Source organism: Lissotriton helveticus, chromosome 3_1, assembly GCF_964261635.1.
Source record: "Lissotriton helveticus chromosome 3_1, aLisHel1.1, whole genome shotgun sequence".
Classification (NCBI taxonomy): Eukaryota; Metazoa; Chordata; class Amphibia; order Caudata; family Salamandridae; genus Lissotriton; species Lissotriton helveticus.
Genome location: NC_136061.1, coordinates 898,201,502 through 898,224,093, shown reverse-complemented (window position 1 = coordinate 898,224,093; position 22,592 = coordinate 898,201,502). Strand labels below are relative to the sequence as shown.

Genomic DNA, 22,592 nt, shown 5'->3' with positions numbered 1-22,592 from the left:
TAGAAACTATGGTCTGATGTATTAAGGGTTTTTACCCATTCTCTGTGGGTAAATGTGATGACACATTATAAGGAAAGGTTTTTATGAAACTAGCCATTTTACCTATCAGTGAAAGAATCAAATGCAGCCAAAATATCAAATGTGAGTTTGATATGTCCTGATTCTCTACAGTTTGTACAATAATTAAACTAAACCTAAAACGTGAAACTAAACCCTGCATCTTTAGACCAAAGGCCATAAAACTGAAAAAAGGAAAAGGAAGAAGAAACAATATTTTAGTGGCATCCCTAAAGAACAAAACTCAAGCAGAATAATGGTAGGCAGTCTTTCTTACTGCTAGCTTGTATACAAAGTTATATTTTATTGACCCCTTCAGTAAGAACAAAATGACTCTTTCACTTTATTTTTCCTTTCTTTGAATGGCATTTAGTTTGTGGTTGTGTAGGTGTTTTTTCAGTGTTTATATGTTTTTTCACCGGTGAGGGCTATTTTTCTTTCAGTGGGGTTTTATCGGTTATTATAGGTTTAAACCTAAAACCCCACAGCCTAGGTATGTTAGATACAGAAGACAGAAGAGAGATATTGGTCAGTAAGGGTTAGTGAAAAGGTGAATGTAGCATCCTTATATTTAACCACCAGTGGAAAATAGGAAAGGATAATAAAATCGGAATATTTTTCTAAACGATGTTGCAAGCGAGCCCCCAGTCTCTTCCATTGATTTAGGTTTTTCGTGGGAGGCGGCAGTTGTGGCTGGCTCGTTAATCCCGCTCTCGCCCAGTAAAAGATTGGTACAGTAGCATCCAAATATTTGATTGCTGAAGAATACCTGCCATACACTGGCAAGCAAATTAAACCTGATACCAGAAGCACAAATGACATCACAGAAGCGATCCAATTCTCATCACGGTCACTAAACTCGTGTACTACCAGCAATAAAGAGACCAACAAGTCATTCAGAATGGAAACCGCCCCATTATCTCAAAGAACTTAGGTCATTTTGTAGTACACATGGGGCCCGCCCCAACATCATAAAGGCGTCCATCTGGAAGGGATCCATCTGCTTATTCTAAACACCCTTTGTACAAGAGGCAATCAAACTATCCCATGAAGGACATTGTGGGGTGGTAGGACAAATATGATACTGCTCGGACAGAAATGCTTTGCTTTGATGGATCAGGTGGTGGAGAAAATGTTGGGCGACTGTCACATGAGACAAACCTGGCAAAGAACAGACCTTTTGAGCCTCTTCAGATGTTGCTTCTGCCACAAGTTGTGTGGAACAAAGTATCTTTCACATGTTATGGATCCATTGCATTAGCTCCACATGCCCTGGTTGCAATGGACGACTATTCTAGGGTTTCTGAGGTTGTGGTTGTAGATTGCATTGTTGTGGATGCGGTTATCTAACTCAATCGGAATTTCTTGGCATATATAATTCGGAAAATTGGGAAAACTGACAATGGCCAGAATGTCCACCAGTATGGGTACTTATCATTATTAGTGTAGTGTGCACCCAATGAAATTTACGTAACCCGCTAAAGAAATCACCTTCTGCAGTGCTACTCTATTTATAATCTGCAATGTAGGGGCTCTGAAGTGATGGATCAGTTGAATATCGGAATGATATAATTATTAAGTATGAATTTTGGAAATAATTTTAGAAATCATTCACTTATAGTTACCTCACTTTATGTAAATTTGTATACAGTTTTCAAACATTCTTTAGCAGAAATCAGTACAGGTAATAGCCAACGTTTGTTCATTTCCTGATGCATGTTCCTCAAGAAATGCCATGGACTCCAGCAGCACCCCACCCATGAGTGCTTTACTCTAGTTCAAACATCCATGTACAAGAACAGCCCAGTAACACTGGTTCAGGATGCTAATCTGAAGTGGGCAGGGGGCAGCAGCAGATGAACCTCCTACTGTATCTAATAGAGATCTACTGTGATGCACAGCAACCAGTCCTTCTGTGATGCACCAGAACTAGTGCTCCCAGAATGCACAGCAAACAGTGCTTCTGTGATGCACAGCAACCAGTGCTCCTGTGATGCACAGCAACCAGTGCTCCTGTGATACACATCAACCAGTATTCCCTAATCCACAGCAACCAGTGCTCCTGTGATGTGCAGCAACCAGTGCATCTGTGACGAATTGCAACCAGTGTTTCTGTGATGCACAGCAACCACTGGTCCTGGGATGCACCATAACCAGTGCTTCTGTGATTTATGCCAACGAGTGCTTCTGTGATGCACAGCAACCAGTGCTTCTGTGATGCACCACAACCTGTGCTCCCATAATGCACAGCCAGTTCTCCTGTGAGGTATAGCAACTCGTGTTCCAGTAATGCACAACAACCAATGCTCCTGTGATTCACAGCAACCAGTAATCCTGTGAGGCACCACAACCAGTGCTTCTGTGATGCACCACAAGCTGTGCCCCCATAATGCACAACAGCCAGTGCTCCTGTGATGCATAGCAACCGGTGTTCCAGTAATGCACAATAACCAGGGCTCCTGTGATGCACAGTACTCAGTGCTTCTGTGATGCCCAGCAACCAGTACTTCTGTAATTTAACACAACCAGTGCTTCTGTGATGCACAGCAACCAGTGCTCCTGTGATGCACCGCAACCAATTACTCTGTGATGCACAGCAATCAGTGCTTCTGTGATGCACCACATCCAATTTTTTCTGTGATGGACAGCGACCAGTGCTTCTGTGATGCACAGCAGCCAATTCTCCTGAGATGCACAGCAACCAGTGCTCCTGTAATGCAGAGCACCCACTGCTCCTGTGATGGACAGAAACCAGTGCTCCAGTAATGCACAGCAACAAGTGTTCCAATGATGCACGGCAGCCAGTGCTCCTGTACTGCACAGCAACCAGTGCTCCAGTAATGCACAACAACCAGTGCTCCTGTAATGCAGAGCACCCACTGCTTCTGTGATGCACCGCAACCTGTGCTCCCATAATGCACAACCAGTTCTCCTGTGATGTATAGCAACTCGTGTTCCAGTAATGCACAACAACCAATGCTCCTGTGATTCACAGCAACCAGTAATCCTGTGAGGCACCACAACCAGTGCTTTTGTGATGCACCACAAGCTGTGCTCCCATAATGCACAACAGCCAGTGCTCCGGTGATGCATAGCAACCAGTGTTCCAGTAATGCACAACAACCAGGGCTCCTGTGATGCACAGTACTCAGTGCTTCTGTGATGCCTAGCAACCAGTACTTCTGTAATTTAACACAACGAGTGCTTCTGTGATGCACAGCAACCAGTGCTCCTGGGATGCACAGCAACCAGTGCTCTCATAATGCACATCAACCAGTGCTTCTATTAAGTACAGCAACCAGTGCTCTCATAATGCACATCAACCAGTGCTTCTATTAAGTACAGCAACCAGTGCTCTCATAATGCACATCAACCAGTGCTTCTATTAAGTAAAACAACCAGTACTTCTATGATGCACATCAACCAGTGCTCTCATAATGCACATCGACCAGTGCTCTTATGATGTACAACAACTAGTACGTCTATGATGCACGTCTTGGCGCATGCACCACGCAAAAGTTAACCCCATTGGCTTTGTTAAATCTTGTTAGTATTGTAAGTATTGCAAAGGCATTGTTGCCATCACTCAGGTTTTATTTATATCAGGCCTGGTTCTAGTGGGTAAGCCAGGCCCAGCCAAACATGTGCCTTGGCTCTGGCAGTGACGACACAAAGGCCAGTACAGTAGTAAATGGCCACTTTCATTTAAAACGTTCCTCCGAACGTTGTTTTTCTTCTTGTTCTGGGAGTGGTGTGATTGGGCCTTGGCTCTCTCTCACAGACACCCCAATCACCCATCTCCTTTTAGAAAGGTGGGCTGTGACCCCGCCCACTGTGCAGGTAAAATATGGGTATGGCGAAGGGAACAAATCCTCTCTTTGGCACTGGGTAACCTTAACCATTCTGCTGTGTGGATATTGCCTTTTTTGTTCCACGATGGAGAAAAAAAGTTTGTTTCTCCGGATACACCTTTCCTGGCCCCGGCAGCTGCTTATCAGATTGGGCTGTCATGAGGAACCGAGCAAGTGAGAGAACTTCTGGCTATTTGTTCTTCTTTTTAAAAATCATCAGGGAAGGGCCAACAAGACACTTACTACCTGTATGCTTTATTTAAACAGTTTTTTATCATTATCAAGGGCCGCTCTGCCACAGATGTAAGATAACAATAAAAATGTCCAGATAACTGGTGATTAATGATCCTGCCAATCCTTTGTCTGTTGGTAGTTTTGAAATGCAGATAAACTGTTTTTTATGTGGATAGCTCAGTGGGTTACTGCCTTTGTCACAGAGATTCTTGTGTTACTTGGAGTTCAGAAGTTACAATCCCATCATAGGACAGTGACCTATGAACTGTCATCAAAGAGCTGCATGCAAACCTGAATGATATAGTTAGAAAGTAGCTTTTTTGTGTTGTAATATAGTTATAACTTCCCCAGTCTTTCATTATTCTATGTTGCTAAAATGAATTTCTTTGGGCAGATATACGTTTTTATCTGTAAAGCCAACCCCTAACCACTGGGGAATGCTTTAAATCCTGAATTTGTGCTTCTCCTGACGAAACGCCCTTAAAATATACTTCCCACCAGTATGTATGACAAGTGATTCCTACACCTTGTAATCCTCAGTGGCTTATGTGATATTCACTGTAGTCTGACTTACATACTTGCATGATTGATTGTCTCTGTGTAATGTGTGCGTGATGTGAAGTACTGTGCAACCCTACTCTGATATGAATAGCGCTATACAACAAATGAAGTGCGCATGAGAGGGGGCTACGGTGAGATGAGGGGTGCTAGTGGAGGGTGGTAGTGAGGGTGTCCAAGAAGGAGGTCAGTAGGGGGAGGGGCTACGGAGAGTTAAGAGGCACTGGAGGACAGTGGTAGTGAGAGAGTCCAAGAAGGAGTTCAATAGGGGGTCTACGGAGAGATGAGGGGTGCTGGTGGAGGGTGGCAGTGAGGGAATCCGAGGAGGAGGTCAATACAGGGTCTACGGAGAGATGTGGGCGCTGGTGGAGGGTGGCAGTGAGGGAATCCGAGGAGGAGGTCAATACAGAGGCTACGGAGAGATGAGGGCGCTGGTGGAGGGTGGCAGTGAGGGAATACGAGGAGGAGGTCAATACAGGGGCTACGGAGAGATGAGGGTGCTGGTGGAGGGTGGCAGTGAGGGAATCCGAGGAGGAGGTCAATACAGGGGCTACGGAGAGATGAGGGCGCTGGTGGAGGGTGGCAGTGAGGGAATACGAGGAGGAGGTCAGTAGGGGGGGCTACGGAGAGATGAGGGGCGCTGGGAGAGGGTGGCAGTGAGGGAATCCGAGGAAGAGGCCAGTAGGGGGGGCTACGGAGAGATGAGAGGTGCTGGGGGAGGGTGGCAGTGAGGGAATCCGAGAAGGAGATCATTAGGGAGAGCCCGAGAAGTGTCACTTGCCTGATACTCCCACCTCAGAAACCTCCTCTTCCCATCAGAAGGACATTGAAAAACACTTATTGAGAGTGATAACATTTAGAAAGAGATTTGGAAAGAAAATAATGTGTTCTACTGGGCCCTTGTAAGACTAAGGAGAGATAAAGAAGAGCCCTGAAGCAGGCTTGGCTAGACATATAAGTGACAAACCGGGCCCACAGTGGCCCACCCAAATGCATCCTTGGCCCACCCAAATAAAACTTCCTGGAGCCGGGCCTGATTTATATTCATATTTAGCATAGCACATTTCTACGTGGTGCTATACATTGTACAATAATCACAATTAAAAAGCAAATAGATGCTTGATCGCTGCTGCTGGTCCGGAAGAGAGCGCAGATAAGCTTAAAAGCGCTTCTTGAAAGTCAAAAGGGAAGAGGAGCGAGTGTGCAGACAGAGCCCATTCCGAATCAGCCAGAGGGAGAGGGAGAAGAAACAAGTAGCTCATGGAGGGAAGAAGAGAAATCAGAGTAAGGAAGGGTAAATTGGCGGAAACCCACGGAGAAGTTAAAGACACTGGTAAGAAAGCATGAAAAAAGAGGGAAAAGGAGGTAATCAAGAGCAGGCCGTCCTCCTTGAGCAACGTATGAAAAATGAGCCTAGTGTCTGGGTTCTTGGACCTGTCTTGTTTTTGACCGGATACAAAATAATATTTGGTGTGGTCAGTAAAGAAAGAAAAAATGTCTTTCTTGAGTCCCCTCACTCACCGGAGTTTCCTCACGGTGACATGCTTCATCATTGGGGCCATCCCAGTTCTCTACGAAAAGGGGCGTGCTGCGACTTGCGAGTTACGTAGGAGCACTGTAATGTGAAGGACTATGTGTGGTGCAAAAAAAGTGTTGTGGGGTGGAGTGGGTGAGTAAGTGAATTAAAAATACCGTGCTAGTGGGCCTCAATGTTTTATTCTGCTCCTAGACTGGTATGTTAAAAATGGGGTGATACTGTGGACCGACCAACTATGGAGGAGGGTTCAGTATGTGGTCAACATGTTTCACGCTACCCCGAGCGTTGGTAAGAAAACAACATTTAAACTGAAGTGGCGGCGGTAACCAACTAAGCTGGGTTTGATATAATGTATTATGAGAGCTTTAATGATGAGATACAAGATGAGGAATGTAGGTCTGAAGGGATGAAAAAGGAGACAGTTGGTGCCACCCCCACACCCACCAAAAAACCTCCTTCTCCATTAATTCCCTTTCTACCACACCCCACCAGTGCCCCTCATCTCTGCATAGGTCCTCTCTCACATGCATTTCATTTGTTTCATAATGCTACTCATACCAGTGTAGTGTGCCAGAGCATATTACATCCCACATGCACACACACCCACACACACACACCCACACACACATACACACACACAGACAATGACTATAACTTCTGCATATCAGTCCACAGGAAATGTTATTGAGAAAGCACTTCTACCCAAACAAACATTTTTAGAAACATTAGGACAATGAAGGACTAGGAAAAACGGAATGTTCTAATCTATAGTATGCAGTGTGCATGCAGCTCTATGATGACAGTTCATAGCTCATTGTGCTATATTAAGCTTGTAGAGGATCATTGCGACAAAAGCAGTAACCCACTGAGCTATCTACATAAAATACAGTTCTGTGATCAGTATGGTACATGTTTTTTGCAGCAGGCAAAATAACCCTCTGCCCCACTTTGCGCTGAGTGGAAACTGCCACTGGACAAAACTCTTAGCGTTCCCACCCCTAGCCCACTGTTATCTCACATGTAGATATAAGCATCCTCTCTTGTGACAACACACAGTTATACAGTTGCATTATAAATAAGGCTCCCTGTTTTCCGTTTTTACAGATTTTTACAGATAAATACAGACGGGAAACATTCATTTTCTTGTCTGTATTTATTTTTAAATGTGGATAAAAACGGAAATTTAGTTGCTTTTAGAGTAATTCTAAATACTGTCTGCCATGACTGTAAGGCCAATAGCTGTGTGGATTGATAGGTAATGGGGTTAAAAAGAAGGAATTTTAGTTAGGGGGCTTTAACAGCAGTAGATATGTCGCCAGTTGATTCAGAAATGTGCATATTTTCATATAAGTGCATTAATTTATCTTCTGCTGGTGTTCACAGCATTGAAACCTGGCAGGCATTCAAGCATGAGTGCATATTTCTTGGTTAAATAAATGTGGAAATATACTAATTTCAGCTTCATTTTTGTACAAAACCCAAAATAAATATGGATAAATACAGATAAAATTAGCAAAAAATTTATATGGATAAATACAGACGGAAATGTCCAAAAATAAATACCATAAAACCGGGAGCTATAATTATAAATAAGAAAACAAAACAGACCAACACCTTTTTCTTGTGGGAAAACTGTCGCAAATTTATTTGCATTCTGTTATGCATATATATACACAGGTAGGGTTAGCTTATGGGTGACCATCCGAGTGCAGAACCATTAAGGACTAACCCCTGACACCCCTCCTGAAACAATCTCCAGCCATCCATCTCATTCTTTAGTCAGTGCTGTATCTTACGTATTGGGGCTGCTGCTCAATTCTTTTTTATGTGTTTGCTGCACCCGTGCTACCACGGAGTGAGGTAAGGCCAACCCCCAGCTGTCAGGATACCAACTGTCCCTTATGGGATGAAAGTGGTTGCTGTCTCGTTCTTCTCAAGGCCCCCTATGGCCTGAGGATCTCATTTTATTAGTGGCCTCTCCACCCTCTGTTGGGGTATTGATCGCCTTTTTGCAAAAAGATCACCCTGTAACTCAGCTTTCGACGCTGTACAGCAGTTCTGCATTGCTGTTTTGTTTAGCGCCCTTGCTGGGTGGATAAAATCCTGTGCTGCTGGCCGGAAAAGAGGAATTGCCCAGGTGGGAAGCCCACCTAAATAACCTTTTGCATCCCAGAAGTGCGTCGTCCCCTGGGGAGGCGAGATCTCACCTGTGCGGTTGTCCCCTTTCAGTCAGGCGGCCATAGGAAAATACTAGCCTCTCCAGGGGCACTGTGAATACGATAAGGGGCAGTCCCCTGTAGTGTCACTCTGCGGGGGATGTGGCCATCCGAGAATCTCTCTCAAGCAGTAATCTTAATCAAAGAGTTATCATGAAATTTTTATTGCTGCCTGAAAACTGCTGGGCACAAAAGGAGCTCCACCGAAGGTGCATTTTAAACCCCTGTTATCCTAAACACATTGCACACAGAGGCCAGCAACAGGTGCGGCTGCACCAGTCAGACCACCCTAGAGTCGGCCCTGTGACACAGTGCAAAACTAGGGAGATCAAGGTATAGTGAAAAGCAAGAGTTGAAATGGAAAAAATCACAGAGGACAGTAACAATGTAATCTTTGGAATGGGGCCGGAAAGGTTTCATTTTCTTGATGTCATGAAGTTACAAGCAGCAGAGCAAGAGGAACTAGGAACAGATGAGAAAACTATAGATGGGAAGGTGGAGATTCTATGGGAAGGCTTCTGCCTACAAGAGCTACAACTACAGATCTCCACACATCTGTAAATAATGAAAATTGGCAAAGCGAATATGTCTCATCTTTGAGACCTATTGGCTTTGTCAATAGTTTTTTGCCATCCTATACAACATCCTTAATGACCTTCAGCATGGTTAAAGAAAACAAACAAAAAAAGGTGCTAAGATCCAGCACCTGTGTCATTTTGTAGATGAGCATACAATGCATTTGAAATCCTGCAGAATGAGACAAACTCATTTTTTTTATTTACCATTGGTGGCAGGAAGCAACGGGGGGGGGGATTGTGCTGAGTGGAAGGAAGCAGCGTTGAGTTTGACAGGGAAGGAAGCAACACAGAAGGAAGGTGAGAAGCAACAAGCGAGTGAGAGCAACATGCGGTGGGTGGTGGAAGCACACAGATGAAAAATCATCCCAGGGTAGAAGTGTACCACGGCCCATAACAGATGGAGCATGGGAGAAGCACACGGGTGACTGAGAGCAACACAGAGAACTGACAAGGGAGACAGTTGACCAAAGCGCATTCACTCTCATGGAATGCTTAGCCGAAAAGAATAAAGTAGTGCTAAAAAAGAAAGCAGTGGAAGAACACACGTAATGTGTCTATTCTCCAGGGAAGGAACAAACACAAGAAGAGGAAGGAAAGCCATTGCAAGTTAACACATGAAAAGCATGCAAAAAAAGTCCCTGTAAAGACTGCCAATGGTAAACAATGGGTGTGCTCTAAGTCCACTGTATTCTGGAAATAGGTATTTTTGCCAACAGTTTGCGCTGTGTGGTAGGCAAGACCTAAGAAGGTAAGGCTTTGCCCATACTCAATGCAGATCAATAAAACTGAATGACAGCACAGTACTTCACCAGATATTGAGAACAACTACAGTGTTCAGGTGAAAATGGCTTATATATCAATTCAGAAACAGAATCATCTCAATCGGCCACATGGGGGCGCAAAAGACAAATCCCATCCAAGGGGATCAGCACATTGCTGTCACATTTTTTTCATGTGATTATAAAAAAAGTGGAGAGAACATTTTTCTTTTTATGTATTGAATTCCATATAAAAGGAAACTTTTTGTCCATCCATACATACATATAATTCATTAAACCTGTCAAATAATACAAAATCATTAAATAACACCAGTAGGTCTGAAAACAGTAAATCCTAAAATTTGTAAAAGAGAGACAATATATGCATTTAAGCCAGCATTCGACAAATGAAACATGTAATATTTTGGAACATCATCCACTGCCAATATTAACACAAATTAAACAATTGATTAAACCTTAGGTACCTTAAACATATGCAGAGAAATCAGCTAGTATGCCCAGAATATTTCATCCTATATAAACCAATACAGCTAGATAGCAATAAAATATGAAATGTTGTATAGTAAATTAAAGTGCTAATATTACTATAAATTGGATTCAAACATGCTGAAAATACCTCCTAAGATATAGGCTCGATTTTGAGATCTTAATTGAAAATGGCTGCCCAAACTATCACAAACTTCTTAATCCCCCGCAATTCGCAGGGCATAGGCTTGTTCGCTTTTTTTAACCTGCTTCATTTTCCAGACGTATTCATTTTTTGTTGGTATAAGATCCGATTACCATCTCTGAAGCAAAAGTGATCTAGCAACTACCATTGCAATACATAATAATTTGATCACCTTGTCAGAAAGAGGAAGGTCTGGGTCATAGCCAAACACTATCAGCCGAATATTCAAATCTATTGTAATTAAGCATTCAGCTTCAAAATAGCAAAACATTTCATTCCAGAACCTCTGGATCAGGGGGCATTGTGTTATTATATGTGTCCAATTGGCTGAAGGATGGTTAAGGCAACAAAAGCACTGCCCAGATTGGTTGGGATAAGCCTTAGATAAGAAAAGTGGGGTTCTAGAAAGTAGCCATTTGTTAAAAAATAACTTCCTATGCCAATTAGCGCCCATTAACGTACTAAAGTTGAGATTATTAACTACTGACCACATACTCGCTGTAATTTTCATCTCCTCATGTTATCCCATTTATTTATTGCTTTCTCAACCAGATCCATACCCTTGATAGAGGCTAAACGCTTTTTCCATTCCCCGGGTTTCTTAACTTTAGTCTCATCTAGTAATACATATACTAAACACTTCCGTTCCATGATCTGAACCAAATCGAGTTTACTCAAAAATGTACTCAAAATGTTATATAACCCAAGGAGAAGGAAATGATTTGGGATTAAATGAGACATTTCAGCTATATTCAGCCATCTATCATTCCTTAAGAAATTGGAGATTTTCCCAAAGCCAGCCGTGGCCCCATCCCAGATAGTGAAATGAGGACGTATAACGGAGTTGAAGAGTTGATTACGAGGATTGAATATCCTCTATAAAAAGCCTGACATTTATAGAAAAACTACTGCATACACTTATAACATACTAGTTTATGAGATTTTACGATTGTTAGAGGGCAGTGAATCTGATTCTCTTTTATGTGTACATCTTTTCTCTGGGGCAAGAAGGTCCCCCGAATTGCACTTAGCACTTTATATGAGGAGCTGGAAAATGGTGAATTAGCTCTCCCTAATTTTAGGGATTATTATTTTTCATTTTTGGCACAATATACGTCAAGGTTTAAGCCAGAACTACCAACGGGTTTATTTATCAATTATTTTATGGTTCTTAATATGTGACTATAATTTAGCAAAGACAGAGGCCATTAAAACACAGGGAATCACGGAAAATAAGAAATTAAATAGCGGAAGAACAGACATTTTAATCAATGCGACCCTACCAGAAATGGTTATTGGAAGAGAATTCCATCGACAGAATAAGTCCTGAACTTTTCGCAGAGGTGGGGCAAAATTTAAATCATATAATTCAAAAATTCGAGCCATAAAATAAACACACAGATATATTTTCGGTTTTGTATTTAGACAAAGAAGAATATCGAGAAGTAAATCCGTAGGCTCACAGCTACACTGTATTAATTCTGTTGTTTTTAAAATTAATTTTATATCCGCCAAGCGACCCAAATTGTTCAAAAATGTCAAAAGCTTTTGCTTGCACCTCCTTCCCAGGCTTTTTATGAGCATGATATCATCGGAGTATAATTTAAATTTTCCCATAGTTGGTAGAGGAGGACAGATATCCAAACTATTCCGAATGGCTTTCGCCAATGTTTCAATAAAACAGGTGAATAACACCGGAGACAGTGGGAAGCCTTGCCTAGTCCCCCGTTTAACACTGACTTGGCCAACCTCCGAGGCATTGATGATAATGTTGGCTTCTGCATTCAAGTACAATTTCTGAATCAGCCCCGTAATTTTGGGAGGTATGCTGAAATTTGACAGAATAAAAAATGAGGTCTCCCAAACAACTAGGTCAAATGCCTTCTCGGCATCTAATAAGAGGACCAGAGTTGGTATCTTCAGAGTCTCAAAATAATCACGTGCTTCAGCGAGATAGTATGTATTGGTCCCGAGCTGCTTCCCTGTGATAAAACCAATTTGGTCAGGATGGATCAGGTGCGAGGCAATTCCATTAAATCGGTTAGCTAACAGTTTAGTAATAATTTTATAGTCAGAATTTAAAAGCGTGATGGAACAATACAAATTCGGCTCTTCACAATCCTTTCCTTTTTTCAAAAAGCTGACTATATTTCCTTTTCTAAATGAAAATGGTATTAAACCACTCTATAAAAACTAAGTTAGCAATCAGCAAAAGATATTCCAATATGGTGCTAGAAAAGGTTTTAAAAAAATTCAGCTGGCAGGCCATCCGGGCCACAGGCTTTGCCATTCAGGAGATTTTTAATAACATCCCCCAGTTCTTTTTTCATGAAAGGACTCACCATACTCAATTTTTCTGCAACTGAAAGTACTGGCAATTTAATTCTCTGAATAAACTCTCCCAAAGATGTCCTGTCAATGGGCTGTTGTTGGCCAGATATATTCCTATAATGTTGTGACATTATATCCCCTATGACCCCCGGGTCATCAGAACAGATACTGGTTATAGGACATTTTAGTGCGCTTATCTGATTGGTTACTGCCTGCTCCCTGGCCTGCCAGGCGAGAATCCTCCCGGTATAATTACTCTCTTCATAGACCATTTGCCTAAGGTGCTGAAAAAAGGATTGACTTTTAACATAATATTTTTCGCTAAGATCCTATTTAGCCTGATCAAGTTGCTGCTGGTTAAAAGCAGAGGGGCTGAGCCATGATTTCGCTCAAGAAACTCCTTTATCTCTGTTTTAATAAAAAGCACCCAGCTCTCTTCTAATAGATATAGCCTTTTTAACATCCAACTTTTAGGAGTCGTAATATATTTACCCAACTCTAACTCCATAATGACCATCGCATGATCTGAAATTTCATTCGGAAGGATTCTCTGCAGTCTCCTAGAAATTAGGAAAAAATCAATGCGTGAGGAAGTGCGAAATCTACCCGAAAAACAAGTATAGGCGATCTTAGTGGGAAATACTGCCCTCCGTGGATCAGATATGTCCAAGGTCTTACCATAGTTTTGTAAAACTTTTAAAGTTTTTGGTTTTAGCTGTTTTGGATATAGCTGAGGAGTCCATTTTAGTGTTCATAAAAAATTTAAATCCCCCCCCCCCCTATGAACAATTTGCCAGGTATTTGAATTAAAGATTGAAAAAACTCTTCATACGGCATAGGATTATCCTCTACTGGGGCATATATGCTGGCAAAAGTTAAAAATCTATTCCTGAGATTGCAGGTGGCCCAGCACCACCTTCCCCTCTGATCGCTTACAAAATGAACTACCTCAGCCTGAGGTTTTTTGCTAAGGAATATCACCTTACCCCGATGAGACGCCGAAGAGGAGGAGAAACCCCTATAAGCTGCCCAGGACCTAAACATTTGGAAGTCTACTTGTTTCCCCGCCGGTATACGAGTCTCTTGTATTAGAATGGCAGCTGGATTATCTGTCTTAATCCGTGCCTCAATGGTCCGCATTTTCTTCTTATTGTTGAGACCATTAACATTGAAAGAAACCACTTTCAAATTTTCCTTTTTATCCATTAGCAGACGGCAAGATATTATCCGGCCTGTCAACATAGACAAAAGTGTTCTGGAAAACTACGGCATCAATCAATAGCCCCAACCTAAGCCTAACCAAATACGAGTATAGTAATAATGAATGGATGATTCTGGATTTTAAAAATTGATTTCTTTTTTCCCTCATGCTCTCTTTTCCACCCCCGTGACCCCACCCTCCTCCCAAAGTCACCATGAGCAGACCACCGTCCTTGCTCACACCTGACAGGCTATCCCTCCCCCCCCTCAACTGGCACTATGACTTGTTGCCAAGTGCTGCCAGTCTACCTACTCCACCCTTCAACAGATGAATAAGCAGAAAAGAGCAAAAGAAAAGGAAAAAGTAGGGGAAACAAGGCAATAGAAAAGAGGCTGCCTAAGAAGATATGCCTGAAAAGGAAGATCATCAGGATAAGAGGCCAAGAAAGAATAAACAAGAGATTGAAAACATTTGTAAACTCATTACATTAACACGTTGACATTATATTAACATTTTTAAATCTACAGGCCATTAGGACTTATCTAAAGAAATTTGTTACAGTAATTCCTGAGCTCCCGGGGACATTACAAAATACAAGAAATCTGCCTTTGACGAGCGCTTTTAACTTGCTCTGTTGGGCAATCACTGCCTGCGCCCCCTGTTCCTCAAACAGATGTAACATTTTAACAAACTCTTTCCGCCTTTTGGCTGTGGAAGCCGACATGTCCGGCAAGATAAGACACAGTGGGACCTCTGACGAGGTAAACTGTTGCTGCTTTATGGCCTTGGCTAGAATTTGTTCCTTGACCCTGAAATACCCAAAATTAACCAGGATTGTCCATGGAAATTTAGCATTGGGAGGAAGATGTGCTGGCACCCGATATTAAACGTTAAGGATATCAAAGGGGGAGTGAAGAGGTGGTGCCACACGGCACCGAGGTGGGCAAATCCTCCTCTTATGAAAGTACAAATAATCAACAAAGACCACCTCATATGAAGTCAGTATATATTCCGGTGTTGGTGGAATACACTCAGTGTGTTAAAATACCCCTCACACACCAAAAGGGCCCTTGGTGTCATGCCACTGACACTCACTCCAATTCACTCACATAGTACCCACATTAAAAAGGTGCTCCAGCGTAGTCGCTTGTCGCAGCACTTCCCCGTCCCGCAGCGGGACGGGAAGACCCCGATGATGAAGCATGACACCAAGGGCCCTTTTGGTGTGTGAGGGGTATTTTAACACACTGAGTGTATTCCACCAACACCGGAATATATACTGACTTCATATGAGGTGGTCTTTGTTGATTATTTGTACCCGATATTAAACTCCGGAAGGAATTTTTTTTAATTAGCAAGTCAATCCATTGTAGAGTCTGTTGGCCCTCGAGGCCCTCCGAAAACCAAGAATGCAGATATTGGAGCGTCTAGAATGATTCTACAATTCCTCCAGTTTGAACTCCAATGCTGTTTTGTGGCCGTGGAAGGAGGCAACTTTATTATTCATACTTGAAACTTGGTCCTCCAATTGCGAAATCCTAGTCTCTGCCTCAAGAAGACATGCCGGGACCTGGGCCGTGCTTTCTTCAATTTTAGTTAGACGGATCGTGGATTACAGCGATTTCATCGGATTGGGAGACTTACAGATCTTGAATATCATCCAGAATCAAGTTAATGAGGCTCTTAGCATCCCATTGCATGGAATAGGGTCTGTTATCATGGGAGGAGTTATCCTGGATCAATTCCGGCCTAACTTCAGACTGCAAAGCCTGTGGATCACAGGATATAGACTCATCTGTGATGATCAAGCCAGCGTCCACGGGAGTAGATAGTTCAGATGAGCTCCCCCCAGAAGAAGGCAAAAGCAGAGGAGGGGATTGAGAAGGAGAGTGGCTGCCATCCCTAGGACTCCCATCTTTACTAAGGTCCGTATGGTTGTCGCTGTCCCCTCCACCTCCGCTGTCTTTAGCTTTGCCAGATCTGATGAAGTGGAGGTATCAGCCCTGGAAGAGGCAATAGAGAAGGGGCTTATGCTGGAATCCAGATCCACATAAGCACCTCCAAGGTGGTCTAGTTTGCCAAACTCGGAACCTGCCATATCAGCGTTTTCATTGTTCAAGTCCAGATCTTTCCTAAGAGCCGCAGCACGGTTTGTCCGAGAAGCAGCCTGGCTAACTTGTTTTTTCACCCTTTGACCCAGACTTGGGGAGTCAGAGTGGGCTGCTACAGTGCCTTTAGTGCCTTTAGTGAGATTTCGCATAATGCAGTTGTTGAGCAGACCCCGTAACAAGGTAGCCAAAATTAGTACATGGGACACCCCCAGCAACCCTCAACCAAGTAGTACAGGGAACCCCCATACACCGGCCTGTAAGAAACACACATGCACTTACCCCCTCTTGGAGAGAAACCTGGTGGTCCCAATGGCATAGACAGCCACGGCCGGAAGTAGGTGTAACTGCAGGGCGGTGACGTGGGGAGGGGGAGGGGCAGGGCAGGGGGTAGTAATGTATGGATTACGAAATTTAACAGGTAAGTAAACATATAAATAAATACCGCCTGATTGCCTGAGGGCCGTAGTCCTGAGGTGAGTCTAGTACCCCCACAGGCAGTCACTCCCTGCATTCCAAGGAGCACGATCAAGAAATCTGCAGGCTCGGTAAACATGAAGGCTGCCCGTTGAACCGCACTGAGCCAATATGAAGCGGATATGGTGCTAGCAAGGCGAAGACCCACAGCATCAGTAAAGGGACATTGCACTGGATTATTCAGGAGCGGGACCCAACAATGAGAAAAAAGCACACCGGCTCTCGCTCTCCTCTGCTCCCGCTCCCGTGTTCATGCGCGTCCCTTCGTGATGCTCAGCTGTTTCCAGCCTCTGATGTCATTCTGCGTCTGACGTCAGCTGCCGAGATCCGGCATCCTAAGAAGGAGGGAGGTGCTACAGAGTGCTCAGGAAAGTGGAGAGAAAATGTTTTAGATTTATTAAATGTAAATAATGGGAAAGGGTTCGAGAGAACATCAGCTTGATAAATGTATTCTTGCAAGTGTGTCCAGAAAAGTGGGAACCCAATTTGCTTAATATTGTCTCATGGTCTGTGACTGCCGGCCACTCCCCCCCCCCCAAACATGCATACTACAGTTACACACTTATCAGGCCAACAACAGAATTCTTTGGAAGGCAGGGGCTCTCGAGCTTGAGACCGCCCGGCCGTATTTATTAAAATATGAAACAAAATTAAAATTTTAATAAAATAACATTATTTACATAATTATTAAATGCAAAATTCAGACATTAGAATTACATCCAGTTTAGACAGGCATGGTGGGCTAACCTTAACAAATGTCTAATACAGCGTGGTTCCTAACCGAATCTAACATCCTGATATGAATTTGCATTTTAATAATTTCTGGTCCTACGGCAAGGTCGCTAACCGGTGTCAGATCCTTTTACCCAGCTACGCTCCCGCGTCCGAGATGCGCATGCGCAACAAGGGCCCGTTTAAACTCGTGCGCTCCGTGAACTCCATTTAACCATAACAGGAGGGCCCTTACACTCGCGCCCTTTGATGACGTCATAGTGTATGTGCGGGGTGGCTACCAGCCTGAAGAAAGCGTGACTCCCCTCACCCGCACCCAAGCAAGCGGATATCCTGCCCCTGAAGTTCTGGGAGAGACCAATGGCCCCTCCCCCTGGGAGACCCCTTTCGTGAATGGGGCCGCCCCCACCTAAGGACCTTAAATTGCTGCTCACCGATTATGACCTTACCGCCACAGGCCAGCATAGTTGACCGACTATCTGGCCCCCCCCAACCGCCTACACTGAAAGGTCATATCTTCCTAATCAAAACCCTCTACCCCTGCTAGTTTGTTCCCTATCAATAGGGCATTCCCTGACTCTGTCAAATGGACCCCTAACCTGCAAGTAGAGATAACCCCTCCAACCAGTTTTGTCCCCTTCAAGTGAACCCCCCCCTGCTAATCTAAATTGTCCCTCTCGGATGCACCCCTGTGGAATATACTGCAATGAGGTGTCTGAAATAATTTCTCGATCCAAGTGTTGATCCTCTTTTCCGAGTGATTCTTCACCGAGTGATTCTGCGCACTAACAGAGTCCACCCCCCCCTTTCTCCTGCCGCCTGGGAAACAACTGAGACCCCTATGGTGCAGTCTGGGTTTTATACTTTGCTAGCCTGCTTGCTGCTGCGATTATCCCTTTCACCAGGGCCCCCTTTGCCCAATTAAACCCCATCGTTACTACCCGCAAGTCAGATAATGACTGAGGGTGGTGGGGCGTGCCTATCGAGTACCTCTCCTTCCCCACTCTGGACGGACAGACCCCATCTTTGGGGTCCCTGTAAGTGCTGTGACCGGGGGTATCCTGGCACTAGACATATACACCCGACCCACGCGCCTACGCTGCTGCGCTCGATAAGATGCGGTGCTCTTGACGCTGACACCCATTGTCAGAGCAACTGAAAATGCTACCCGGGTAACCACAGGCCCCCAAAAGGCTCCCACTGGCGTATCGTGAAGTCTGCTAACCCCCCACACCTGCCCACTCCGCTCTCGGAAATGTTAAGTGTATGTCTACTTCTTTACTATGGAAGTCCCCACTTCCCGACAAGTGGTGCTGAGGTGTTGCATAGGCCTATTACTCCTGGGTTTGCCCAGGCTAGCAATGCACACCCTTGTGCACTGCCACATCCCTATCCTTGGCCCTACCAATTGGTAACCTATGAATAAACCATGATGACCCTGGTGGCCCTGCGAGCACAGGCGCCGTTACTGTAGAAATACAATTTCCTGATAAGGCAACTACTGCCATTTTATGTGAAGCAACATCCCGCTACATTACTGCGGCCAGCCCAATCTAGGGTAACGCACCAAAAACCGTCAACCCAGTGTTGGCACCTCCGGCGTCCTTGATCGATCGCCCATCAAATCTGATGTCGTTGCTTGCCATCCTCTCCCTGACGTACACATCCCTTTGGCTTTCCACCTGTTGCAGTTGTTGCGGTGTGGAGCGCTTTACAGATATCCACCATGGACCCGGCCATACATAAATGGAAAAGACAAACACAAACGGTTAGTGTGTCTGGCTTCCCGGCGATAACTGCAGTACACATGCTTGTCTTACATTGCCCTCACATGCTAAGTTCTAGATAAGATTAGCGCCAGATGCATTGTCAGTAAAACTTCCAACTGTAAGTGTTTAGCATAACCTCAGTTTGTGTCCCGTGTTTGCATCAGTGTTACGGAGAGGGTGCCCTGTAGAATGACCTTCATTAAAGAATAATACCCAGTGTGAAGTGCAGTGACACAGTGCATGGGGTCCACAGTGAATACACTAGCGGCTTCATGACTCCTTAAGGACGATACACAGTGTAAAGTGCAGTGCCACAGCACATTCGTTGTTATTAAAATTCTGCTGCAGATCAGGACATCACCTCCTATTCCTGGTTTTCCACCCACGTCTTCATGCATCGGATAAAAGTTTGCAAGGAACGGTCTGTTTGCCAGTGCAGCATCAAAGTGTTTACGCAAAGGATTAGCACAGCCCCAACCATGCCAGGCTGTAAAATGGCATCCAAGCCTTTTTTAGATCCCCACTTTGGCTTCTGGTAAATACCAACCCAAGCCAACCTGACATGATCACAAGCATCCCCTGACATGTGTTTCACCCCCTTTTTATTTTTTATTTTTTTTATTTTTTAAAAGTTCTGTCAGAAGTGGGACCAACCCACGCCTCCAGAGGAGACTGCGACCTGAACGCAGCGCCTTAATGGTCAGCATAGCCTCAGTTTGTGCTCTAGGCCTCGTCTGTATGCCACTTTCTTGATATATGGTTCGGTAAGCCCTTAAGGGCTCAACGTATATTGTGCTAATTTACTGTGTGTTAACTAAGTTTACTGACTGTAATTTTTCCTTGCCTCTAGCCTCGTAAAGGGACTAGAGGGATGTGTTAGAACAAATACATACATTTTATATACACCTGGTGTGGTTCCCCTTTCATTTACTCCTTCATGAGATTATAGACTGTTAAAACAAGCTGCTTTACATTCCTCCAAGACTTAGCCTGAAGGCTGCTCTCCACAGCTACCACTAGGATAGCTCTCTTATAAGGCTGTCTTCAACCTACCATCAATGAGGGCCGCTTGAACTGGTGCGATGTGCCCACTAGAATAGCGGACAGCATATGGTAGGCAACCCTTCTCAATATGCTCACATAATTTCCCCCAAGAACAAATGACGCCACTTCCACAAGCACCTCAATGGCTACCTGATCTGGCTAGTTTAATGTTTAAGGCATTCTGCACCATCTACAGAGCATCGCAAGGAAAAGGCGTACCACTACAAACGAAATGTAAGCAATGCAGATAAAAACAGGGCTCCTCGCTCAGAGGTAGCACCTCAGACCCTCAATTCAGGTTACAATAAGAAATCCACTAGCGGATTCGCTTTCTTGGTCCAAGTGGCCAAGCCCTGGAAGTCCCTGCCACCCAAGATTTGTTGCGTTTAGTAATGCATAAAATTGAGAAGAGAAGAGAAAAGTAGGGCGGGACGCAAAAATTGAAATATCCATATAAGAGTCTCCTGCACTCTGGGCCCGACCCAGCTAGTATACGAAGCAATGAAAGCAAACCCAGGGACTTGCTGCTGTTGTTGTCTCTAAAATTGATTAAACTAATACTCCACAGAAGAATACTATTCCAAACTGCTGATAAGGGGGGGCCTAAATGACAGTCCTTACCCACAGATCAACATCACAGTATATATCTGAGCTACCTCCTTCTTTCAACCGCATGAGGAAGGCGAGGAACTTAACATTTCAATGGTCCTCCTAATCTCAATCTATTATAACCTCGGTGATATCACATACCAACTTGCTACCGGATCTCAATTGTTAAGAGGAAAGAATCCTGGCAATGTAAGGATACTGATACAATTAATAACTCCATAGCAATTAAGCAGGTTTTCTATGACTAGAGAGCTGGCACCAGCTGGTCACAGAAGAAGACTAACCTAGTCCACCATGCAAGTTCCAAATAGTCACATACGCCAAGCCCTGACGTCTTAAAACATCAGTGATGTAAAGGATGAACGCCATACAGCGTTTCTTGGCAAATCATACAACTGGACTCCCATTAAGCAATCAGATATTGTACTGCCTGGATGGTTACAGTGTGCATCTCTCATCAGGGCTATAGGCAGTGCTCTTGCCTCACACTCCTTGAACATTACGTGGATGCAAGATGTTTATCATCGGCCTACAGGATGACTCACTCTAAAGGCTACACCTAAAATCATTGTTTCACTTTATATAACCCAGCAGCAGACTACATTATATGTTCGTTGGATACATTATTTCGTAATACGCGCCTCATCCTGAAACTTTGTGCAGCCCGTTCAGTGGAATTGATCCAAAAGGAATAGCTATGCTTGGGTCTTTAAGAGAGCAGAATGAACCCCCTTGTCGGATTATTCTAACTTGCGTAGTTAGTACAGAATACTGCTTTTAACTTATACGGACACATAGGAACCCCACTACCTATGTATTGGCAACATTATATGTTTAGAGGGATTCTGACAACTTTTTGACTTGGCGCCACTGCACCTACTGCACCATTCAAATCATGCCCCTGTTGTCTGCAAGATACCAGCACTTGTAACTGCCTGTTCAGTAGCCAAGTATAGCAATATTAGGTGTTTAGAGGGGTTCCTAGAACGTTGGGCCGCTGAGTCACTGCACCTGTTGCACCATTGAAAACATGACCCTAATGCTGGAAAGAAACTGTATTTTAGATTGCCTATTTAGTCGTTAAATATAGCAATACCTAGTGTTCAGAGACATTCTGACAACTTTTGGACCTGGCGCCATTGCGCTTGCTTCACCATTCAAATAATGACCCTATTGACTGCAAGGTAACTGACCAGGTCCGCAATTCGCCCGCTATAGTGGCTTCATTCTGGGACTGCTTGCAGTTGCCACATTATATTGCAGTCCTTGCATAACACCTGTCTGTACAGTGTGCGCACTTATAAGTGGTGCATAGTTTATCACATTTGTCAATTACCGTGTGCGTGAGAGTTCACACCCTCTCTTATTTGTTGTCAGGTGAAATCTGCCAGCATCTTACAGGTGAAAAAAGGCCAGCATTTAGCAGTAAGCACCAAAATGTGCCTGTTATTCCCCAAATTAAAGGCCCCACAGCGGGGTGAGGAGCGAGCCTGGGGAGCGCCGGCACAAAGAGGCCGCTTCCCGCGCTCCCCAGGCTCTTAAACCCCCCCTAACGCCGCGATCCCGCCCTCTCGACCCGGAAGCGCAAAACTGCTTTCGGGTCAACTGGCGGGACGCGCGGTCCAACCAGGACTGGTGGAGGGGGGGGGCCGGGCCCAGCCATGTGTGCGTGGGGGCCGAGCGGCCCCCCCTTTCCTAAAGTTATTCAAAGATTAGGATTCTTATTGAAATCTCTATTGTTTCTGTACCAATGATTTTGTTTTAGTTTTCTCCATGCTAAAATATTTCTGCAATTTGAAGAGAACACAATCACCTTCTCTGCTCCTCATCGCAAAAACGGA

The 22,592-nt window shown here is 44.2% G+C and overlaps 1 protein-coding gene across 1 annotated transcript in view; it reads left to right on the top strand.

Moving 5' to 3' along the window:
* LOC144824172 (uncharacterized) overlaps positions 1–22,592 on the top strand; it is a 140,997-nt gene that overhangs the window by 29,896 nt on the left and 88,509 nt on the right. The window lies entirely within an intron of this gene.